A 16,744-nucleotide genomic window follows, 5' to 3' on the forward strand; every position below is an offset into this window, starting at 1 on the left:
ATGGAAGATAGATTTTCTGGTATTGTGGTTTCCATGGTCACCAACTGGCAGGCATCAACCACTGGCTGAAATACAGGTAAATAAGAAAATGATCGCAAAGTGCTTTACACAGTGCCTGGCACATAGTAAACAATCACTATACATGACATCAGAGTCACTGCCTCCATAAAAGCAGCCTAGACATAGAAGTTTCCTGAGAAAAGCACATGGGGAGTTCCTTCCTCCTTCGGGATGCTCCAGCCTGAACATTCTAAGATTTTGAAAGGTTCTAAGGCAGTGAAACTTTAAGCTAAGCAATGGGACTTGTAAGGAATTTGATTTGTGAATTCCTTCTTATTCTGAATCAACTGTATGGTGGGGATTCACCTTTCCCAGTTCCTTTGTCTTGTTTAGGACATCTTTGTGTATTTCAAGTTCAAGACATGCTCCTGTATTGTCTTTTAGAAACTTGATCTTTTTTTCCCCTTCCCATTCAGATTTACAATCCACCTGGAATTGATTTTTATGTATAGTATGAATTAGAGATCAAGATTCAGATTTTTCCATATGGATGGCCAGTTGACCCAACACCATTTATTGAAAAAAACCATAGTTTCCGCATTGCTCTCCTGTGGCATCTCTTTTATAAATCAGGTGTCCTTACATGTGTGGATTTGTTTCTGAGCTCTCAGTGCTGTTTCACTGGTCTATTTATCTTTCTTGTTATCAAAACACGCTCCCTTAATTTCTCTGGCTTTATAATAACTCCTGATCTCCAGTAGTGAAAACCATCTGACTTTGTTCTTTTTGTGATAATTTTGGCTCTTTGATTTTCCACATATATTTTAGAATTGCCTTGTAAATTTCCACCAAAACAAAAACTTGGTGGAATTTTGATTAGGATTACTGTCTCTAGATCAATTTGATGAGAAATGATGTTTTTATAATATTGATTCTTTTTTTTTCACAACTCTGTGAGGTAGGTTCTGTTGTTATCCCCATTGACAAATGCATCCCTCTTTGGTACCAGAGGCACAAAAATGTAAACCAATCTCGTGGCCTGTAAGGAGGACGGATGCCCCACCCAGAGATGGTAAATTTAGAATTGACTTGTGGTAAAAACATAAAGTTGGGTGATTGCAGTCAGTCTTATATTGCTTTTAAATTCTCTTTTAACCATGCACTCTCTTATTCTTTGTGGGCAGATCACTCTTAACTGCCCTTGGCCTGCCTCTGACTTAGTCTCATGAATTTGATTCATCTATGCAAAACTTCAGTTTGAAGATAAGCAATGCTGGTACACAGATATGAGTGGACTCTGTGTTTGAATGATCATGGTGGCAGACCCACCCAACATTTTAGGAGCAGCATTGGCAGAGGGTGGTGTCTTAAACTCAGGGTCACTAATATTAACTGAAGTGCCTGTAATGAGTAATGGTAGCAGTTGTCTGTGCTGATATGGTAGAGATTGGGTTTCATTTCTGGCCGTATCATCCCTGATCATGATCCTTTCATCCTCATTGGAGATGCCAGAAACTTTTTTTTTTTTTTTTGACATTTATTTATTTTATTTTTGGCTGTGCTAGGTCTTCATTGCTGCTCGTGGGCTTTCTCTAGTTGCAGTGAACAGGTGCTGCTCTTTGTTGTGGTGCACAGGCTTCTCATTGCCATGGCTTCTCTTGTTGCAGAGCACAAGCTCTAGGCACATGGGCTCAGTAGTTGTGGTGCAGGAGCTTAGTTCCTCTGTGGCATGTGGGATCTTCCTGGACCAGGGATTGAACCCATGTCCCCTTCATTGGCAGGTGGATTCTTAATCACTGGACCCTAGGAACTTCTTGGTATTACTGCAATTTTTGTTGTTGTTGTTGTTGTTGTTCACTTGGTAGTGGTACTATGATTATTTTCAAATAATAGATGGATAGGGTTATTTTTGTTTTTATTATTACTCATTTCTCCTCTACTCAGTTTATATGCTGCCATCTTTCTGCACCACATGCTGTCCTAGACTTCCAGAATACCAAATCTTGTCCAGCCCACACATGCCAGACACCTGCTAATCTGGAGCCAAGGATTAGACAAATATCAATTAGGACCTGTATTGTCAAGCTGGAGGGTAACAAACGGTGTTTCCCTATATAGTGGTTCACGTGTTCAGGAGCCCTCCAACTCTCCTCCATTTGGTGAGTGTTAAATAATGTGAGGACCGAGCCAGCAAACTGCTGGCTAAAAGACCAATAAATCAGGCTATGGACGTGGGAAAACGGCAAAACCTTCCCGGGAAAGGCTTCCTGGCCCAAGGTACCATTAGTAATGCCGCTATTTGCAATCATAATAAAAATAAAACTAATAGGAAAATCACGTTGAGACAATTCCACTGCCTACTGGATTTTTAATTTTCTTGAAGATGCCAGAGGCAATCTTGAGCCCATTATGTCTAAATGAGGCATATTATAAAAGGCTTGCAAAGTCCAAACTGCTTTTACAGCCATTAATTAGCCAGACTTCCAAATAGGCCCATAAGATTAAGCTTGAGTATAGTCTCTGGTCTCTAGAATGGGGTCACAGTATGCAGAGAAGTCAAATATCATTGGTTCAGTCTAGACTCTGCTGCCCTTCTCTCTCATTTAAGCTCGGTTCAGATCCTCGGGGCGGGGGTGGGGGGGTGGGGGCGGTGGCGTGTAAAAATAGTGGCGGGGCCAATAGGGGTGGGGCCAGCACGCAGCCATTAGCGAGCGACCATTAAGGCAACCAAAACCATTAGCTAGACCCTTAGCGTGAAGCCCTCAGAGCTCGACTGTTAGCCGCTAGTTACCCTTGGAGAAGGAAATGGCAACCCACTCCAGTATTCTTGCCTGGAAAATCCCATGGACGGAGGAACCTGGTAGGCTACAGTCCATGGGGTTGCAAAGAGTCGGACACGACTGAGCGACTTCACTTTCTTTCTTTTCAGATCCTCGGGGGTGTAAAAATATGGGCGGGGCCAGTAGGGGGCGGGGCCAGCACGCAGCCGTTAGCGAGCGACCGTTACGGCAACCTAAACCGTTAGCTGACCCTTAGTGTGAAGCCCTCAGTGCTCGACTGTTAGCCGTTAGTTACTCGTAGTGGTCAAGCTCCCAACCTGCCAGTGATCCTCACGGCACAGGGCGGATTGGGGCCGTCTCCTCCAGGACTTCTGGCCTCGGACAGCAGGTGAGCTGAGGGCCGGGGAACAGGCCAATGGCTGCGTTCCACAGAGTTCCACAACCTTGCTGCAACTGCCCACTAGCCAGCCCCAAGCTTCAGAGCAGCCGCGAATCTCTCCCTCATCCCCACTTCCACGACCTAGTGGCAGTAGAGGTCTCCAAGGGGTTGCAGTCCGAGCGACCAATCCCCTATTTGGGCGGCTTGAGGAGCATGAGGGCCTGCTGCAGGGTCCCCCGGTGATGGTGGCTGAGCAGGATCTGGAGACCTAGCTCTGATGATATTGTCCCCTGAAACCTGCCTCCTCAGCTGGAGCTGGACACTGATGGGAGGACCTGGGCAGGGTAATCTAACCTGTGCAGGGACCCCTCCTCTTAGTGGGCACCTGGACCTCAGAGCCTTGGGACTGTACTAGTTCTTGTCAGAACAGAGTAACATTTGTTTTGGTGGAGGTTTATATAACATTGTTATCTGAGGTGATCTGACTACAGAACAAAGCATCTGACATCAAGAAGCTTGCAACAACTAACCACAGCCCCCTCTCACCTTTCCTATAAAAGGGCTTAGATGAAAACTTTCCAGTAGTTATTGGTTTTTTAAGGCATGAGCCCCCTGTTCTCCTTGTGTGGCCCTGCCCTAAACCTTTTTCTGGTCCAAACTCCGACATTTGGGGATCATTTGGCCTCACTGTGCTTTCCGCATACGGACTTTCATTCAGTAACAGGCCATTTCACATCTTGGTGCTGGAGTTGCTCGGCAATCATAACTACAGAACCTACTGGAGGACTGTAATATGGTTCAGTGTGTGGGAGGCACTTAGGAGAGTTTCTGGAACATCTGGGAGCTCTGGACAGGTATGTGTGGATATTATTATCTCTCCCAATTAGGGCAAAATCCCTTTGCTGCTGCATAGTATTCCACAGTGTGACTGTTACCCTGTAGACAAATGTTAGATAATTTCTTGCCTTTTGGCTCTTACAAGCAACTCGGTATTGAAAATTATTGTGTATGCCTCCTTGTGCGTGTTGCATCTATCTGCATTTTCCTTCCTGCATTTGCCAGGAAGAGAAATGTCTGGATCCTAGAGCACATGCATTTTTTAGTTTTAATGAGTCCTGCCAAACAACCCTCCAAAGGTGATGCACCGAGGCACACCCCATCTGTGGAGCATGATGATCTAGTTCTTACCTGGTTGAATCTGCCTTTTTGGAGAAGCCCAACCTCCTCCCTGCTCATTAAGCCGTGTCTATTTTCAGAGCTCAGCTGACATCTCTGGCTGCGACCCTCTTCATTATTCCAGCTTTGCCTCCTCCAGCAGTCCCTTGCTATGGTTTTCCTTCCCGACTCTTATTTAACACGGCCAAGTGCTTTTGGAATCCTGGGTAATAATGGCAGACAATGCACGGGATGGAATGTGGAATTGGAGATGCTGAATGTAGCTTTTGTAAGGAGTCTTTGGCGTGATTTCAGCCTGAAATGGAGCACTTTGCACTCAGCTTAAATTGCCTCAATCACACCTGGCATGCTGGGTGGATGGATATGCAGACCAGCTGAACGTTTTTCAGGAAGAGTACAGGCTGCTTTCTGTGATTTTGGAGGCGGGACACAAGGTCACCAGGTGGGGAGGGCACTGGGCTTCAAATAGCACTTTTCTTTCTGACTGGGGGTTTTAGCCAAGGAGTCTTCTCTAGTGTCCTCAGAGGGGGTGACTCCTCAACAGGAGAAAAGGAAATTTTGGCCATTTAGGACCTAAACTGACCATCATAAAATCCACTTTATTTATTGTTATGTTTTGGAGATGCTATATTTGCAAAACAAAACCTCAAAGATTCTCTGAAAATCCAAATAAGCATCAGAGTAGCTCCCTGGAGGCAGAGGTGAATTTGAAGCTGATATTTTCCCATTTCCTGCAGTCTGCCCCCCACCCTTGTCATGATTATAGTATTTGATCACCTGTCAGCTAGGGTTTCTAGTTTGCTCTATTTGCTTTCTCTGCCTGAAAATTTAAAAAGGTTTTGAAATAATTACCTGAAATGAGGGTTTGCATTCAAATGCTAATGAGATGGTGAAGCGGAGGGTTGGACACTAAATGTTTACATTAATATGGGCATACAATAATCATTTTTTTCCTGTAGGACCTCCTGTTGTTCAGTCCCTCAGTCTTGTGCGACTCTTTGTGACCCCATGGATTGCAGCATACCAGGCTTCCGTGTCCTTCACTATCTCCTGGAGTTTGCTCAAACTCATGTCCATTGAGTTGATGATGCCAACCAGCCATCTCATCTTCTGCTGCCCTCTTCTCTTTTTGCCATCAATCTTTCTCAGCATCAGGGTCTTTTCCAGTGAGTCAGCTCTTTGCATTAGGTGGCCAAAGTATTGGAGCTTCATCTTCATCAACGTCCTTTCAATGAACAGTCAGGGTTGATTTCCTTTAGGATTGACTTGTTTGATCTCCTTGCAGTCCAAGGGACACTCAAGAGTCTTATCCAGCACCACAATTCAAAAGCATCAGTTCTCTGGCACTCAGTCTTCTTTATAGTCCAACTCTCACATCCGTAAATGACTACTGGAAAAACCATAGCTTTGATTGTATGGACCTTTGTTGGCCAAGTGATGTCTCTGCTTTTTAACATACTGTCTAGGTTTGTCATAGCTTTTCTTCCAAGGGGCAAGTGTCTTAATTTCATGGCTGCAGTCACCGTCCACAGTGCTTTTGGAGTCCACGAAAATAAAACTTGTCACTGCTTCCGCTTTTCCCCCTTCTATTTGCCATGAAGTGATAGGACCAGATGCCATGATCTTAGTTTTTTGAATACTGAGACTTAAGCCAGCTTTTTCATTTTCCTCTTTCATCTTCATCCAGAGGCTCTTTAGTTCCTCTTCACTTTCTGCCATTAGAGAGGAATCATCTGCATATCTGAGGTTGTTGATATTTCTCTTGGCAATCTTGATTCCAGCTTGTGAGTCATCCAGCCTGGCATTTCACATGATGTACTCTGTATGTCAGTTAATAAGCAGGGTGACAATATACAGCCTTGATGTGCTCCTTTCCAAGTTTGGAACCAGTCCATTGTTCCATGTCTGGTTCTAACTGTTGCTTCTTGACCTATATGCAGGTTTCTCAGGAGATAAGAAATGTGGTCTGGTATTCCCATCTCTTGAAGAATTTTCCACAATTTGTTGTGATCCACACAGTCAAAGGCTTTATTTAGCATAGTCAATGAAGCAGAAGTAGATGTTTGGAATTCCCTTGCTTTTTTTATGATTCAGTGGATGTTGGCAATTTGATTTCTGGTTTCTCTCCCTTTTCTAAATCCGGCTTGTACATGAAAGTTCTCAGTTCACATATCACTAATGCCTAGCTTGAAGGATTTTGAGCATTACCCTGCTAGCGTGTGAAATGAGTGCAATTGTATGGTAGTTTGAACACTCTTTGGAATGACAACTGACCTTTTCCAGTCCTGTGGCCACTGCTGAGTTTTCCAAATTTGCTGGCATATTGAGTGGAGCACTTGAACAGCATCATCTTTTAGGATTTGAAATTGCTCAGCTCGAATTCCATCAACTCCACTAACTTTGTTCATAGTAATGCTTCCTAAAGCCCACTTGACTTCACACTCCAAGTGTCTGGCTCTAAGTAAGTGACCATACCATCATGGTTACCTGGGTCATTAAGACCTTTTTTGAATAGTTCTATGTATTCTTGCCATGTCTTCTTAAACTCTTCTGCTTCTGTTAGGACCTTGTCATTTCTGTCCTTTATTGTGCCCATGAAATGATTTTTTCATTCTCCTCTTTCATCTTCACCCAGAGGCTCTTTAGTTCCTCTTCACTTTCTGCCATTAGAGAGGTATCATCTGCATATCTGAGGTTGTTGATGTTTCTCTTGGCAAACTTGATTCCAGCTTGTGAGTCATCCAGCCTGGCATTTCACATGATGTACTCTATTGTACTTTATTGTTGCATGAAATGATTCCTTGGTATCTCCAATTTTCTTAAAGAGATCTCTGTTCAGTTCAGTTGCCCAGTCATGTCCGACTCTTTGCGACCCCATGGACTGCAGCATGCCAGGCCACCCTGTCCATCACCAACTCCCAGAGTTTACTCAAACTCATGTCCATTGAGTCAGTGATGCCATCCAGCCATCTCATCCTCTGTCTTCCCCTTCTCCTCCCGCCTTCAATCTTCCCCAGCATCAGGGTCTTGTCAAATGAGTCAGATCTTCGCATCAGGTGGCCAAAGTATTGGAGCTTCAGCTTCAGCATCAGTCCTTCCAATGAACGTTCAGGAATGATTTCGTTTAGGATGGACTGGTTGGATCTCCTTGCAGTCCAAAGGACTCTCAAGAATCTTCTCCAACACCACAGTTCAAAAGGATCAATTCTTTGGTGCTCAGCTTTCTTTATAATCCAAATCTCACATCCATGCATGACTACTGGGAAAACCATAGCTTTAACTAGATGGACCTTTGTTGGCAAAGTTATGTCTCTGCTTTTTAATATGCTGTCTAGGTTGGTCATAACTTTCCTTCCAAGGAGCAAGCATCTTTTAATTTCATGGCTGCAGTCACCATCTGCAGTGATTTTGGAGCCCCCCAAAGTAAAATCTGTCACTGTTTCCACTGTTTCCCCATCTATTTGCTGTGAAGTGATGGGACCAGATGCCATGATCCTAGTTTTTTGAATGTTGAGTTTTAAGCCAACTTTTTCACTCTCCTCTTTTACTTTCATCAAAAGGCTCTTTAGTTCTTCTTCACTTTCTGCCATAAGTGTGGTGTCCTCCACATATCTGAGATTATTGATATTTCTCCTGGCAATCTTGATTCCAGCTTGTGCTTCATCTAGCCCAGCGTTTCTCATGATGTACTCTGCATGTAAGTTAAATAAGCAGGGTGACAATATACAGCCTTGACGTACTCCTTTTCCTATTTGGAACCAGTCTGTTGTTCCATGTCCAGTTCTAACTGTTGCTTCCTGACCAACATATAGATTTCTCAAGAGGCAGATCTAGTGGTCTGGTATTCCCATCTCTTGAAGAATTTTCCACAGTTTGTTGTGATCCACACAGTCAAAGGCTTTGGCGTAGTCAAAAAAGCTGGAGTAGATGTTTTCCTGGAACTCTTTTGCTTTTTTGATGATCCAACAGATGTTGGCAATTTGATCTCTGGTTCCTCTGCCTTTTCTCAATCCAGCTTGAACATCTGGAAGTTCATGGTTCACATACTGTTGAAGCCTGGCTTGGAGAATTTTGAGCATTACTTTACTAGTGTGTGAGATGAGTGCAATTGTGCAGTAGTTTGAACATTCTTTGGCATTGCCTTTCTTTAGGATTGGAATGAAAACTGACCTTTTCCAGTCCTGTGGCCACTGCTGAGTTTTCCAAATTTGCTGGCATATTGAGTGCAACACTTTCACAGCATCATCTTTCAGGATTTGAAATAGCTCAACTGGAATGCCATTACCTCCACTAGCGTTGTTCCTAGTGATGCTTCCTAAGGCCCACTTAACTTCACATTCCAGGATGTCTGGCTGTAGGTGAGTAATCATTCCATCATGATTATCTGGGTTGTGAAGATCTTTTTGTATAGTTCTTCTGTGTATTCTTGCCACCTCTTCTTAATATCTTCTGCTTCTGTTAGGTCCATACCATTTCTGCCCTTTTTCATGCCCATTTTTGCATGAAATGTTCCTTTGGTATCTCTAATTTTCTTGAAGAGATCTCTTAGTCTTTCCCATTCTATTGTTTTCCTCTACTTCTTTGCATTGAGCACTGAGGAAGGCTTTCTTATTTTCTTTGCTATTCTTTGGAACTCTGCATTCAAATGGGTATATCTTTCCTTTTCTCCTTTGCCTTTGGCCTCTCTTCCTTTCTCAGCTATTTGTAAGGCCTCCTCAGACAACCGTTTGGCCTTTTTTCATTTCTTTTTCTTGGGGATGGTCTTGGTCACTGCCTCCTGTACAGTGTCACAACTCTCCATCCATAGTTCTTCAGGCTCTCCGTCTATCAGATCTAATCCCTTGTATCTGTTTGTCACTTCCACTGTATACTCATAAGGGATTTGATTTAGGTCATACCTGAATGGTCTAGTGGTTTTCCCTACTTTCTTCTATTTAAGTCTGAATTTGGCAATAAGTTCATGATCTGAGCCTCAGTCAGATCCTGGTCTTGTTTTTGCTGACTGTAGAGAGTTTCTCCATCTTTGGCTACAAAGAATATAATCAATCTGATTTCAGTATTGACCATCTGGTGATGTCCTTGTGTAGAGTCTTCTCTGGTGTTGTTGGAAGAGGGTGTTTGCTATGACCAGGGAGTTCTCTTGGGAAAACTCTATTAGCTTGCCCTGCTTCATTTTGTACTCCAAGGCCAAATTTGCCTGTTTTTCCAGGTATCTCTTGACTTCCTACTTTTGCATTCCAGTCCCCTATAATGAAAAGGACATCTTTTTTGGGTGTTAGTTCTAGAAGGTCTTATAGGTCTTCAAAGAACCATTCAACTTCAGCTTCTTCAGCATTACTGGTCGGGGCATAGACTTGGATTACTATGATATTGAATGGTTTTCCTTGGAAACGAATAAAGATCATCCTGTCATTTTTGAGATTGCATCCAAGTACTGCATTTCAGACTCTTTTCTTGACTATGATGGCTACTCCATTTCTTCTAAGGGATTCTTGCCCACAGTAGTATATATCATGGTCATCTGAGTTAGATTTGCCCATTCCAGTCCATTTTAGTTCACTGATTCCTTAAATGTTGATGTTCACTCTTGCCTTCTCCTGTTTGACCACTTGCAATTTGCCTTGATTTGTAGACCTAACATTCCAGGTTCCTATGCAATATTGCACTTTACAGCATTGGACTTTACTTTCATCACCAGTCATATCCACAACTGGGTGTTGTTTTTGTTTTGGGTCTGTCTCTTCATTCTTTCTGGAGTTATTTCTCCACTGATCTCCAGTAGCATATTGAGTACCTACCAACCTGGGGAGTTCATCTTTCAGTGTCCTATCTTTTTGCCTTTTCATACTGTTCATAGGGTTCTCAAGGCAAGAATACTGAAGTGGTTTTCCATTCCTTCTCCAGTTGGCCACATTTGTCAGAACTCTCCACCATGACCTGTCCATCTTGGGTGGCCCTACATGGCATGGTTCATAGTTTCATTGAATTAGACAAGATTGTGGTCCATGTGATCAGATTGGTTGGTTTTCTGTGATTGTGGTTTTCAGTCTGTTTGCCCTCTGATGGAGAAGGATAAGAGGCTTATGGAAGCTTTCTGATGGGAGAGACTGAGGGGGAAATTGGGTCTTGTTCTAATGTGTGGGCCATGCTCAGTAAATCTTAAATCCAATTTTCTGTTGATGGGTGGGGCTGTGTCCCCTCCCTGTTATTTACCTGGGTCCCAACTATGGTGGAGGTAATAAAGATAATGGCGACCTCCTTCAAATGGTCCCATGAACGCACTGCTATACTCAGTGCCCCCAACCCTGCAGCAGGCCACCACCAACCCATGCCTATGCTGCAGCAGGCCACCACCAACCCATGCCTATGCTGGAGACTCCTGGACACCCACAGGCAAGTCTGGGTCAGTATCTTGCGTGGTCATTGCTCCTTTCTCCTGGGTCCTGGTGTGCACAAGGTCCTGTTTGAGCCCTCCAAGAGTCTATTTCCCAGTCCTGTGCAAGTTTTGGCAGCTCTGTGGTGGGGTTAATGGCGACCTCCTCCAAGAGCGCTTATGCCATACCCAAGTCTGCTGCACCCAGAGCCCCTGCCCCTGTGGCAGTACACTGCTGACTGGTACCTCCACAGGAGACACTCAAACACAGTTCTGTCTCAGTCTCTGTGGGGTCTCTGGGTCCTGGTGTGTACAAGGTTTGTTTGAGCCCTCTGAGCATCTCTGGCAGGTGTGGGGTTTGATTCTAAAGGTGATTTTGCCCCTCCTGCCATCTTGCTGGGGCTTCTCTTTTGCCCTTAGATCTGGGGTATCTCCTCAAAGTCACTCCAGCGCCACGCAGCTGCTGCTCCAGTGGAGGCTAAACCCTTTCTTCCATCCACATGGGGCGGCTTGTCTAGAGAAGAGATGTCTAGTCTTTCCTATTATATTGTTTTCCTCTATTTCTTTGCATTGTTCACTTACAAAGGCTTTCTTGTCTCTCCTTGCTCTTCTCTGGAACTCTGCATCCATTTGGGTATATTTTTCCCTTTCTTCCTTTCTTTTTGCCTCTCTTCTTTTTTCAGCTATTTGTAAGGCCTCCTCAGACAACCACTTTGCCTTCTTGCATTTCTTTTTCTTTGGGATGGTTTTGGTCACCACCTGCTGTACAATGTTACCAACTTCTTTCCATAGTTCTTCAGGCACTTTGTCTACCAGATCTAATCCCTTGAATCTGTTCATCACCTCTACTCTGTAATCATAATGGATTTGATTTAGGTCATACCTGAATGGTCTAGTGGTTTTCCCTACTTTCTTCAATTTAAACCTGAATTTTCCAGTAAGGAGCTCATGATGTTAGCCATGGTCAGCTCCAGGTTCTTGTTTATGCTGACTGTGTGGAGCTTCTTCATCTTTAGCTGCAAAGAATATAATCAATCTGATTTTGGTATTGACCATCTATCTGGTTATGTCCATGTTTAGAGTCATCTCGTGTTGTTGAAAGAGGGTGTTTGCTATGACCAGTGTATCCTCTTGGCAAAATTCTGTTAGCCTTTGCCCTGCTTCATTTTGTACTCCAAGGCCAAACTTGCCTGTTACTCCAGGTATCTCTTGACTTCCTACTTTTGCATTTCAATCCCCTGTGATGAAAACAGCATCTATTTTTTGTATTAGTTCTAGAAGGTCTTGTAGGTCTTCATAGAACCATCACCTTCAGCTTCTTTGGCATTAGTGGTTGGGGCATAGACTTGGATTACTGTGATGTTGAATGATTTGCCTTGAAAATGACCCGAGATCTTTCTGTTGTTTTTGAAATTGCACCCAAGTACTGCATTTCAGTGGCTTCCTTAGTGGCTCAGTCTATAAAGAATTTGCCTGCAGTGCAGGAGACCCAGGTTCAATCCCTGGGTTGGGAAGATCCCCTGAAGAAAGGAATGGCTCCCCACTCCAGTATTCTTGCCTGGAGAATTTCATGAACAGAGGAGTCTGGTGGGCTACAGTCCATCACGTTGTAAAGAGTTGGACGTGAATCAGTAACTAACACTCACTTTCACTGCATTTCAGACTCTTTTGTTGACTATGAGGACCTCCTATTTGCTTTTAAAATACATTTCACAGGACTAAAACAAAACAAAACAAAATCACCACCTTTAAGCAATATTGGCTGAAGCAGCAACTTGTGGTGAGCTATAGCCCAAACCAAGTATAGAGATAATTGTTTCCAATAATGCATCAGTACACCATTGTCTTTTTTATAATAAAAGAGGAGAATTTATTTCTTAGCTAGACATGGGATTATCATCATTTAGGTACTTCTTGTAATGATGGTGATTCTTCAGCAAAATGATACTTTCTCTTCAGAAGACAAATAAAACATAAGCTGATCTTTCAAATGAATAAAGTTGAAGTTCTGTTTTTTTCATTCATTTAACAATTTCTAGATAGTTTGAGAAAATGTGGGTTAAACCCTAGTGTTTTGGAGTCTGAGAAGTGGATTGGAATCCAAGATCTGCCATTTACCAGCTGTACAGCTTAGGGTCTCTCTAAGGTTCTGTTTCTACGTATGAAAAATACTTCCCAGGCTGAAAGCAGGGCTATTGTTATTTAATGGCTAAATTGTGTCTGACTCATTGTGACCTCATGGACTATAGCCCACCAGGCTCCTCTGTCCACGGAATTTCCCAGGCAAGAATACTGGAGTGGGTTGCCATTTCCTTCTTTGGGGGATCTTCCCAATTCAGGGATTAAACCCACGTCTCCTGCATTGGCAGGCAGATTCTTTACCACTGAGCCACCAGAGAAGCCCCAAAAGAAGAGCTGGGTTATCAGAAAATGTTAAAAAAAAAAAAAAGAAAAGAAAACTCCTTTACATAATAATTCAAAGCATCCTATTGTGGGGATACTGATATGAACAATAAGATTAACTCATATTTATTGAGTGTTTGTTATGTGCAGGCAACATTTAAGAGCTTTATTTGCATTAACAATGTAATTCTCCTAATAGCTCTATTAGGTGGGCCTTATTATTAATTAGGTACTAACATTAAGCCAGTTTTAAAGATATTGGTTAATTTATTCAAAGAGTATTTGTTGAATGTGTGCATTTCTCAATAAAATAGGATCTGTTGATTCATTCATTAAAATATTTATTGAGTATCTGTCATACCAGGCAGTGTGATAAATTCTTGAGCTGTGTTGGTGAGCAAAATTATTGGAAATTATAGTCCAGGTAGGGGAGACGGATCATAGTTAAATAATCTCAAAAATGGGTAAATTGTTGCAAAGTAAACAGAATATGGAGAAAGTAACTTGCTTCCTTGGGAGGATCTAACAAAGAAGTTTGCATCAGAGTTGGGGAGGTGACCTGGGCTGAGCTCTAAAGGAGGTGCTGGAATTAAATCAAGTGAGGGAGAGAGCACAGGGTTGGTGTGTCCCAGGTGGAAGGAGCAGCCCTAGCAGAGGTCCTGTGGTGGGAGGAACTTCACTTGTGAGAAGCTCCTCACCCTAGTCTTAACTCATTTCCATTTATATCCCTCTGATCCTGGAAAGTGATAAGGATCAGGGCATTCCCCTGCCCCCTGCACTTGGCCAAGTTTTTAATTGATAGCTGATGTGCTTTGTGGGGAAGAGGAAAAGTATGCTGCAGCAGGTAGGGTCATGACCATGGCCCTCACTGTAGTTAGGAAACTATTCTCTGGGGGCCTCGTCAGTCTTTCCATATCCCTAGAAGCTGGGAGATGAGACCCAAGTCAAAGTAGAGAAGAAATAACCATTTAAGATAAAACTAAAACACCAATATGGCAGCCCATTGACCACCAGGGACAGGGAATGCTTTGAGGGAATTGTCTCAACCTTTGCAGGACAGTTGCAGGACATGGTGTTCCGTGTAACTATCTTGACAGTTGTCTTGGGATCTTATCACACCATATCAGGCTTGGGCAGGAGCACCTCACAATTGCTCTTCCTCCCATGGTTGGTGAGTGTGTGTACCCATGCTAATGAATGAAGGTCTGCCAAGTGTTTTAAACCTCCTGAAACAAAATGGAATAGAAGTGTGAGACTTTGTAATTGTGATTGTTATTGATACTCTGCTTCTCAGCAGAGCCAGAGCATGTTCGTGTTAAATGCCCTGTGTGCTGCCAACAAGACCAGAGCAGGTGTGAGAATATTGCCAGCCACCAAGGCTTTTCTCAGCTGTGTGTGTGTGTGTGGTATACATAAGGGTGAACATTCAGTGTAGAGACAAGGGAGAATTATCTGATTTGTAAAAGAGCCCAGAGATTGCCTCTGGAGACTGATTAATTGAGAAGTCTTTTCTCACTGAGGAATAAACATGAGATTATTTTATTTTCCTCAGTAACTGCTAGGAAGCCAGTCTCTTTTACACCTCCCACCCATATCCCACCTTCTTGCTACCTGATAAGTTAGTTAGATTCCATAACTCTTCAATCTCCTTGGGATATTAAAATAGCATAGTCACTAGGCCATTTTTCAATTGACATATTTCATTTAACGTTCCTGCTTTTGTTTCCTAGCATTGACTGGACTTAGGGGATAGCTCTGGCCTCAATCCCCTGCTCCCTACACTTTCCCCCTCCTTTTTCTGCTATGCTGAGGCGGGAAGAAGAGGGGAAGAGAGTATTATTTTGTTTTGTTTAATAGATTAAGAAAAATTTTATTGGAATGTAATTGCTTTACAATGATGTGTTAATTTCTGATGTACAACATCATGTACATATGTGTACATGTATCCCCTCCCTCTTGAGCCTCCGTGCTACCATCCTCCTCCATCCACCAGTCTAGGTCATCATAGAGCACCAAACTGAGCTCCCTGTTGTGCTACACAGAAGCTTCCCACTAGCTATCTGTTTTACACATGGTAGTGTATATATGTCAGTACTTCTCTCTCCATTTGCCCTCTCCCCTCCTTACCCTGCTGTGTCCACAAGTCTGTTGTCTATGTCCATGCCTCTATTCCTGTCCTGCAAATAGGTTCATCAATACCATTTTTCTAGATTCAGCACATACGTATTAATATATGATACTTGTTTTTCTCTTTCTGACTTATTTCACTTTGTAGGACAGGCTCTAGGTTCATCCACATCACTTCAGCTGACTCAGTTTTGTTCTTTTTTATGGCTGAGTAATATTCTATTGTTTAATAGATTTTTATTTTTTAAGAGTAATTTTAGGTTCATAGCAAAGTTAAGTGGAAAGCACAGAGTTTCCTATAATCACTGTCCCTGCGGGTATACAGCCTCCCTCACTATCAATATCCCCCACCAGAGTAGGACATTTGTGATAATCAATGAACCCACATTGACCCATCATAATCACCCAAAGTCCATTGTTTACATTCAGGTTCACTCTGTATTGTATATTCCATGGATTCAGAGGAATGTGTAATGGCATGTATCCACCACTGTAGTATCATACAAAATAGTTTCAGTGCCCTAAAAATCCTCTGTGCTACACCTTTTCATCCCTCTTCATCCCAGACCCTGGCAACCACTGATTTTTTACCATCTCCTTACTTTTGCCTTTTCTAGAATATCATATAATTGGAATCATAAGATATTTAGTCTTTTAAAATTAACTTCTTTCACTTGGTAAGATGCATTAAGGAGCAACCTTAGTTCCTCCATGTTTTCTCTATGTGGGAATACCATAGTTTATTAACCTATTTATCAATTGAAACACAACATTATTGATTCTGGGTCTGGCAATTATGAATAAAGCTGCTACAAACTGCTGCAAACATCTGCAAGCAGGTTTTTGTGTGGACATAAGTGTTATTTCATTTTACAAAGTATCAAGGAGCATGTTTCCTGGACCACATGGTAAGAGTATGTTTAATTTTATAAGAAGCTGCCCAATCATCTTCCAAAGTGGCTATCTCATTTTAATTTCCCACCAGCAGTGTGACAGAGATCCTGTTGCTCCACATCCCTTCAGAATTTTGTTTTGTCTATGTTTTGTACTTTTGCCATTCTAATAAGTGTGCATGGACTTCCCTGATGGTTCAATGGTAAAGAAGCCTCCTGCCAATGCAGGAGATGTGGGTTCAATCCTTGTGCCAGGAAGATCCTCTGGAGAAGGAAATGGCAATAAACTCCAGTATTCTTGCCTAGAAATCCCATGGACAGAGGAGCCTAGCGGGCTATAGTCCATGGGGTCACAAAGCAGTCGGACATGTCTTAGTGACTAAACAACGACCACAGTGATAGGTGTGTATAAGTGCCTCATTGTCAGCATATTTCTTTTTAACATGGTGACCTTGGCTATCCTCTCAGTTCACTCTGATCACCGTATCCACATGGGGGAAGCTCCACACTGGGGGATTGGGACTGTCCTTTTTCTGCTGGTCATTTCCACTGGTCTAGTTTGCTGTCCAAGGACTCTGTGCAGGGGGTGGAAGCTCCAACATACCTTCCTGGT

General features: G+C 42.9%; 1 protein-coding gene across 12 annotated transcripts in view; it reads left to right on the forward strand.

Moving 5' to 3' along the window:
* The first annotated feature begins 262 nt into the window (after positions 1 to 262).
* SRRM4 (serine/arginine repetitive matrix 4) overlaps positions 263 to 16,744 on the forward strand; it is a 310,788-nt gene continuing 294,306 nt past the window's right edge. For 6 of the 12 annotated variants that reach the window (XM_081539762.1, XM_081539756.1, XM_081539757.1 and 3 more), the window contains exon 1: positions 3,049 to 3,168. The gene's annotated coding sequence lies outside the window, so the exon portion shown is untranslated. Of the gene's footprint in view, positions 2,278 to 2,929; positions 3,169 to 3,877; positions 4,014 to 16,744 lie in introns of those variants that run through there. The other 6 variants (XR_014068468.1, XM_081539753.1, XM_081539755.1 and 3 more) reach the window with 2 other exon arrangements.

Source organism: Giraffa tippelskirchi, chromosome 11 (assembly GCF_054371585.1).
Source record: "Giraffa tippelskirchi isolate mGirTip1 chromosome 11, T2T-mGirTip1v1.2.pri, whole genome shotgun sequence".
NCBI lineage: Eukaryota > Metazoa > Chordata > Mammalia > Artiodactyla > Giraffidae > Giraffa > Giraffa tippelskirchi.